This window comes from Populus nigra, chromosome 9 (genome assembly GCF_951802175.1).
Source record: "Populus nigra chromosome 9, ddPopNigr1.1, whole genome shotgun sequence".
Lineage (NCBI taxonomy): Eukaryota > Viridiplantae > Streptophyta > Magnoliopsida > Malpighiales > Salicaceae > Populus > Populus nigra.
In genome coordinates, this window is record NC_084860.1 from 706729 (window position 1) to 714035 (window position 7307).

At 34.7% G+C, this 7307-nt stretch overlaps 1 long non-coding RNA gene across 1 annotated transcript; it reads right to left on the reverse strand.

Annotated features, from left to right (window-relative positions):
* Nucleotides 1-687: 687 nt before the first annotated feature.
* LOC133702517 (uncharacterized) lies at nucleotides 688-3458 on the reverse strand. The gene is made up of 2 exons (XR_009843756.1): nucleotides 1125-3458; nucleotides 688-1024 (listed from the first exon to the last, which is right to left on the reverse strand). It is a non-coding gene; the product is annotated as an uncharacterized LOC133702517 (long non-coding RNA).
* Nucleotides 3459-7307: the final 3849 nt, after the last annotated feature.

Sequence of the window (7307 nt, forward strand, 5' to 3'; positions counted from 1 at the left end):
CATTCATTTCAATGATTTTTTTTGCTTTTTTCCATTTTTAAAATTAATTTTTTTATTTTATTTTTCAACAATTTGATTGTTGAGAATTGGGCTTCATAATTTTTTTTTCAATTCGGTCATTTTGTTATGTTAACCTGGATCAAGGTATCCAATATTAACTCGAATTGAGATCGATCTTTTATTTTTATCTTTTTTACACCGATTTTATTTTTCAATTTCATCTTTCAACATTGATTTTTTGAAAATTGAACCTTTTTATTTCTTTTTATTTGTTTTCTATAAGGATGGCCCAACATCATTACTCGAGTTGGGAGTTTGTCATGTTAACTCGAATTGACTCAATTATATTTTTTTTGCTATTTTGTTATTTTTTCTTTTGATATTGAGTTTTTTTTTAATTCAATTTTTTAATTTTTTTTCTTTTTGGTAATTTTTTTTCCTGCAAGTATCACCTTATCTTTGGATTTAATAAATTTGTTATCGTTGTTTTTTTCATTAGATATTAAATTAAACCATTTTATTGGATAAAAAATGATTTATGACTTGTGTAGCAAAAAACTTTTCATGCTTTAAAATATGCACATCGTGTTTTTTTTTTTTTAATATAAACACAATAACAATGTGGGTCCATGATATGCTTTTAGCCCCAGCGGGTTTGAATGAAAAAAAGTTCACCTGAGCCGTACGTGAAGAAAATTTTATGAACCTTTATATAAATATATATATACACTTAGATTTGATGCCCGCACTTCGCAGGGGTAATCTTTGGAGACGTTGATATCTTCAATTGTGAGACGTTGATATCTTCAGTTAAGTTTCTTCCTGAGCCAACTGAGTCCATGTTCAAATGCAGGATTGAGTTCAATGACAGCGAACTTCTTTCAAACTTTTCGTGCAGTTGATGATGAAATGGAACTACTTTCGTTTTTGCAGAAAGTGCTTCTTTGCAAGCTGTACTGCTGTATATTTCCATGGTCTGCTTCAGCTTAAGCCTTCATCTTCTCATCTCAACTTCTAAGCAGACCTACACTTAATTACAATCCAGAACTGATATCTATTTTTTCACAATGTTCAAGCTGAAATCACCTACTGGTAGTATTGGTTGAAGAACACTTTGCACTTACTGCATTTAAATTGCTCATAGATTAAAACTATAGAAATCAGCCATATGAACTGAATCGAGAGTATCAAGGCGACTATATCCAAAAAACCGGTGTGTTGCTGCCTTCCAATCTAACACCCAAACTGTGAAGAGGGAAAAAAAAGAAGTCATCAACCATAAATAACATTCAAGCAAAAGTATTGATATTGAATTCCTAGCTCTAGCAATACCCATGCTTATGGTATTCACTCTTTTATTTTTGACTGAGTAACAGAAGCCATTGTTATATTCCCACAGTAGCAGGTGGGAAATTTTCCTTCGACCATGCTTCAAACAATCTCGTTAAGTATAAACTATAAAGAGTTTGAAACCCTTAAATTATTTAACACGACAGGGATGAAGAAATTCCTACACAAAAATCTATATAAACACGAACCATCTCCTGAATTTAAACAAACATTGTAGGGAAAACACAGCAAACAATGCCTCAATTTGGGCATAAACATATGGGAGGGGAAAAAAGAAGGCAAAATAAAAAAAATACAGAAGCGAATCTGCCTAAAGAGATCCAACTTCAACAAAGAAACCTAACCAACATCTCAAAAGGAAGAATGGAAGCTGTTAAAGATATAATAAACTGGAAAAAAGAAAAAGGAAAAAAGAATGGAAGCTGTCATCAATCTTTCATAAAAAGAGCAAACCACAAAGACAGATTAAGCAAGACCAAAGAGAAAAAAATTGGAAACAGAACCCATGAGGAAGCAAGCAGGGGAAGAAAAAAAAACTGAAGAAGGAAAGCTGCAACACTCAAACACTAATCCAGCAGCCCCTCTCTAAAGCAAGCAAGAAAAACTGCAGCTACCAGACCTGAAAAAGTAGAGGACAAATGATGAACATCAATGCTAGCATGAAGAAGAAGCAGAGCCATGAAACACTTAGTCGAGCACTACCATACACTGCCACAAATAAAGCTCTGCCTTTTTTCCAAAGCCATCACCAACTTTCCATCCCTCTCCATCCTCCATGTCACTTGGCTACTGTGTGTTGTCATTATCATCTTGAAACACTTTCACCATCAAGGTTCATCACCACAATGGTGGCTTTGTCAATGGAGACCCCAACAACTACACCCTTAACACGCGTTAATCATTTCCCGATGGAGACCATCTTTAGCCCTTGTTTAATTTCCTGTTCCATTTTTCTCGTACAGATCGTCTAAATTAAACTTTAAGCTTCTATCTTGTATTTCTTCCCCATAACAAAATCAAGATAAAAGATTAAGTAGTAAATTTGATATTGACATCACATGGAAGTAGATAACTACAACTAATTATGGAATATTTGCTCAAGAATAATAGGGACTTGATTCTCAATGTATATAGTTTTAAATTTCATTTGCAATTTTTTTATAATAATCAAGATATTATTGATGGAATCAATTTACCACTATAAAATTTAATTTGCAAGTGTATATAAAAAATCTCATTTAAAAAAAAAGTTTAAATTTTTATAATTCTATATAAAAATAGGTCACTTATTTCACTCGTGAGATTCTAAGAATCATGAAATAAATACTCTAAAAAGGGCAGCCTTGACTTGAAATTTTATATGCTTGTTCATAAACGTCCTAAACGATACAAATTGCAAAGCAAAGTAAGCACAATATAAACTTTAAATAAATCAAGAATAATGGATATATATGGGATTTACATACATTATGACATCATATAAAAAGAATAAATAATCCCTATCAAAATCGTTATGATTTTTCTATAAATAAAAGACAATGGATGGCACAGTAACCTATAGGAGACTATTCTGCTCTCTGTTCTCTTTGCTAAAAAATCTGTTTTTTGTTCTTTTCGGTTGTTCATCTGCTTAAACAAAATCGTGTTCTTTATATACCAGTTTTTCTACATTCACCTCTAAAACTCAAGAAAACTTGATATTTACAATTAGAAAACCGTGAAGAGTAGGATTCTTGATATTACCAAGTCTAGCAAAGATAAGACTTTTCAAAGATCTGAACAAAAAAAAAAAGAGTTGCAGGATTGATGTCGATAGTTCAAGATCGACACAGCACACCAATAAGCTGAAGTATTCATAAATTATTATCTTACTTTTTCTGTAAAACAATTTTCAAGTTATTTCCCTGCAATCAACTCCTCCATGCCCTTTCAGAAAAATATATGTACAAATGATAAATCTCTATGCTGAACCAACAAAATCGGTTGATGAGATTAATTGATTCTCAGTTACAGCAGAGTTACATTCCACTATATAACATGATACTAAAAAAAAGAAAAAAAGAGAGAGTACCTGCAATCTTCACTTTCCCTTCGCTGATGTTCTCTTATCAGTTCATCAATTTTCTGCTTTTAAGTCAACCTTACAAGTCTCTGTGTTATGGACCATTTCCGCGTTAGGACCTTTTTTTTTTAATTTGCTCAAATCATTTATCACGCGTTTACTAGGGCATGTAATTCTTGTTATATATATTAAAAAATAGAGTGCAGTCAAAGTTGCTGTATACTATAGAAAAATTTATGATTTCCACTTTGGTTATTGAATTTTAATTCTATCTATCTATCTTTTAATTTGATAATTTTCAATTAAAATTCATCTTTAAATTTTTAATTTTGATAATAAAATAATATTATGTGATTTTTAAAAAAAATGTAAAAGCCCTTACAAATATTTATAAATAAAAGGTCAAAAAAGAAGAAGAAGGAAGATTACTAGAGATACAAAACTCTTTTCATGTAAGCTTTTATAGAAAAAAAAAATTCTCTCAAAAGCTTTCAAGTTTTTTTTTATGCTTGAAATCTAAAAACACAACACTCTACTGAATGAATCCTTCAAATTTTAGATTGTTGATGAGAAGCATTATAGTTTGATAGGAAGCATAAATTTGCTGAGCTTTGATTCTGGATGTTACTTTAGTTGTCTTGAGGTAGTGTCATCTTGCAGAACTTCTGTTGACTTTGTACTTTTTGATGCTTTATGTAATACTTCCTCTGTTCCTCCTTTTGCTTTCTTTACCCTGACTGTTTCTTTTCTTTTGCTTTCTCTCTGGTTTTTCTGCCCAGGATGAAGATGATGGTGATGAAAGCATGAGGTGCTGGCACTAGCATCAATTAATGCTACCTACTAGCACCAATTGGTGCTGCCTAAGTCAACAAAGTGAACACCAATTCAGTACCACTTGCAGCATCAATTGGTGCTCTTGTCTTTTGCAAGACAAAGGCAAGGAAGCTTGCCTATAAATAGGCAGTGTATCCTTGCCTTATGCACATCACAAGTGAGAGAAGAGGAGAGTGAGAGAGGGAAAGTAATCCTATAAAATTGTGAGGTATTTGTGAGATAGTAAGTGAGGTGTTTTCTCTTAGTAATAGAGAGATTTCAGTTATTCTCCTATTGGTAGAGAGGTTGTAATTCCCACATTACTTAGTAAAATTCTTCTATACTTACCCGTGGACGTAGCCTAATTTGGGTGAACCACGTAAATTCTTGTGTGTCATTTCTCATTTTATCTTGTCCCTTACCTTTAATCTTGTCGGGTTTGCATGCCAGTATCCTAACAGTGATATCAGAGCTTTCTGATTGGTGTTGTTAATACATAAAAGTTATTCGTGTATACAGTTATTATTCCTGTTTACGACACTATTCATCCATACGACACTGTTCACATACGTTACTGTTTTCGTATATAGAAAGTCAGTGCGGTGATTAAATACAGTCTAGAAAGTTCTGTCTAAGGAGATTGGGTTTTAAGTGGGACCATTTGTGACCCCTCCAATCTTTATTGGGAACTTACTTAGTAAAGTATTATTCACACGATACCGTTTCTGTATACATTACAGATCTATGAAACGGTGATAGATGAATAGATCATGGTGAATAAAATGACAGCAAAGTACAAGATTGAGAGGTTCAATGGGAGCAATTTCTCACTCTGGAAAATGAGAATCAAGGCAATCTTAAGGAAAGACAATTGCTTGGCAGGAATTGGGGATCGGCCTGTGGAGATCACTGATAATGCAAAATGGAATGATCCAGATGGATGGCAATGTTATTGCTAACATACATTTAGCATTAGCCGATGAAGTATTATCAAGTGTGGCGGAGAAGAAAACAACTAAGGAGATATGGGAGACTCTAACAAAGCTATATGAGTCCAAGTCTTTGCACAATAAGATTTTCTTAAAGCGAAGACTTTATACCCTTCGAATGGCAGAAACCACGGCGGTGACTAACCACATCAACACAATAAGAACTCTATTTTCACAACTCACTATGTTGGGTCAACAAATAAAGGAAAGTGAACGTGCAGAGCTTCTACTTCAAAGTCTTCCAAATTCGTATGATCAGCTCATTATCAACTTGATCAGTAATATCCTCACAGACTATTTAGTCTTTGATGATGTTGCAGCCGCCATCTTGGAAGAAGAAAATAGGCGCAAAAATAAAGGAGACATAATTAGTTCAAACCAAGCAGAGGCATTGTTAGTGTCAAGAGGGAGATCAACGGAGCGTGGCTTTAGTGGGAGTCAAAGGCAAAGGAGGTCCAAATCAAGAAGTAAAAAGACTGTGAAATGCTACAACTGTGGCAGAAAATGGCACTTCAAAAAGGATTGTTGGTTTAAAAAGGGTATAGAGAATACTGCAGAGTCATCAAAACCTCAAAGATGTGTTGCAAGCACCTCAGAAGATGGAGAGGTTTTATATAGTGAAGCAGCGACAATCTCTATAAATAGAGAAGAGCTCACTGAGGTCTGGCTAATGGATTTAGGAGCAACATGGCATATGACTCCTAATTAAGATTGGTTCCATACATATGAACCCATCTCTAAAGGCTCAGTGTTCATGGGTGATAATCATGCTTTAGAGATTGCTAGCATTGGCACCATCAAATTCAAGATGTATGATGGCTTAATTCGTATTATTTCAGGAGTACGACATGTGAAAGACTTAAAGAAGAATCTTTTGTCCGTGGGACAATTTGATAGTCTTGGCTGCAAGATTCGAACAGACAATGGAATAATAAAAATTGTCAAAGGAGCGCTGGTGGTTTTAAAGGCAAGAAAGACAGTTGCAAACATGTTTGTATTAATCAGAGAAACACATCATGGGGTAGAAGCGTCAATCGCATCAGCTAGTCCTACAGAAGAGAAGACGATGATGTGGCATCAAAAACTAGGACATATGTCAGAGAAAGGTTTGAAGGCTCTCTCTGATAAGAAGTTACTCCCTAGGCTTACAAAGGTTATTTTACCTTTTTGTGAGCACTGTGTTACAAGTAAACAGCATAGGTTGAAGTTTGGCACAGTAACAACTAAGAGCAAATGCATCTTAGACCTGATTCACTCTAATGTTTGGCAAGCACCGGTTGTATCCTTGGGAGGAGCAAGATACTTTGTATATTCATAGATGACTTCTCCAGGAGATGTTGGGTGTATCTAATTAGAAGGAAGGCAAATGTGCTTGCAGTCTTTAAAACTTTCAAAGCACGGGTGGAACTTGAATCTGAAAAGAAGATCAAGTGTTTGAGGACTGACAATGAAGGAGAATATACCAGTGATGAATTTGATAACTTCTATCAACATGAAGGTATCAAAAGACAGTTCATAACGACATACACTCCATAGCAAAATGGAGTGGCAGAGCGGATGAACAAAACTCTATTAGAAAGAACAAGAGCAATGTTGAAGGCTGCAGGTCTAGGAAAGTCATTCTAGGTAGAAGCAGCCAATACTGCTTATTATGTGATAAATCAATCTCCATCAATTGCAATTGAGCTGAAGACACCGATGGAGATATGGACTGGAAAACCAGCTGATTATTCTCGATTGCATATATTTGGAAGTCTTGTGTACGTGATGTGCAATACACAAGAAGTTAACAAGCTGGATTCAAAATCAAGAAAATGTTTATTCTTGGGATATGCTTGTCGCACCCTCGCGAGCAGAGCGCGGCGTCGCGGCGACCCTTGATTGATTTTAGGGTCTTTTGTTTTGTGTAAAGGAGTCGCCACCTAGTATTATAGTCACTAGGAAACCTAACTGGTCGTTTAGAGATTCTAAGGCAAGGGACTGGTTGCGTAAAGGGAAGGTCTTAACACCCATAGTACACCCTACCTAAGGTAAGCTGCTTGGTATTTGATTTGTCTTATAATTGCTATGGTGTTGGTGTTTTCTAATCCCAT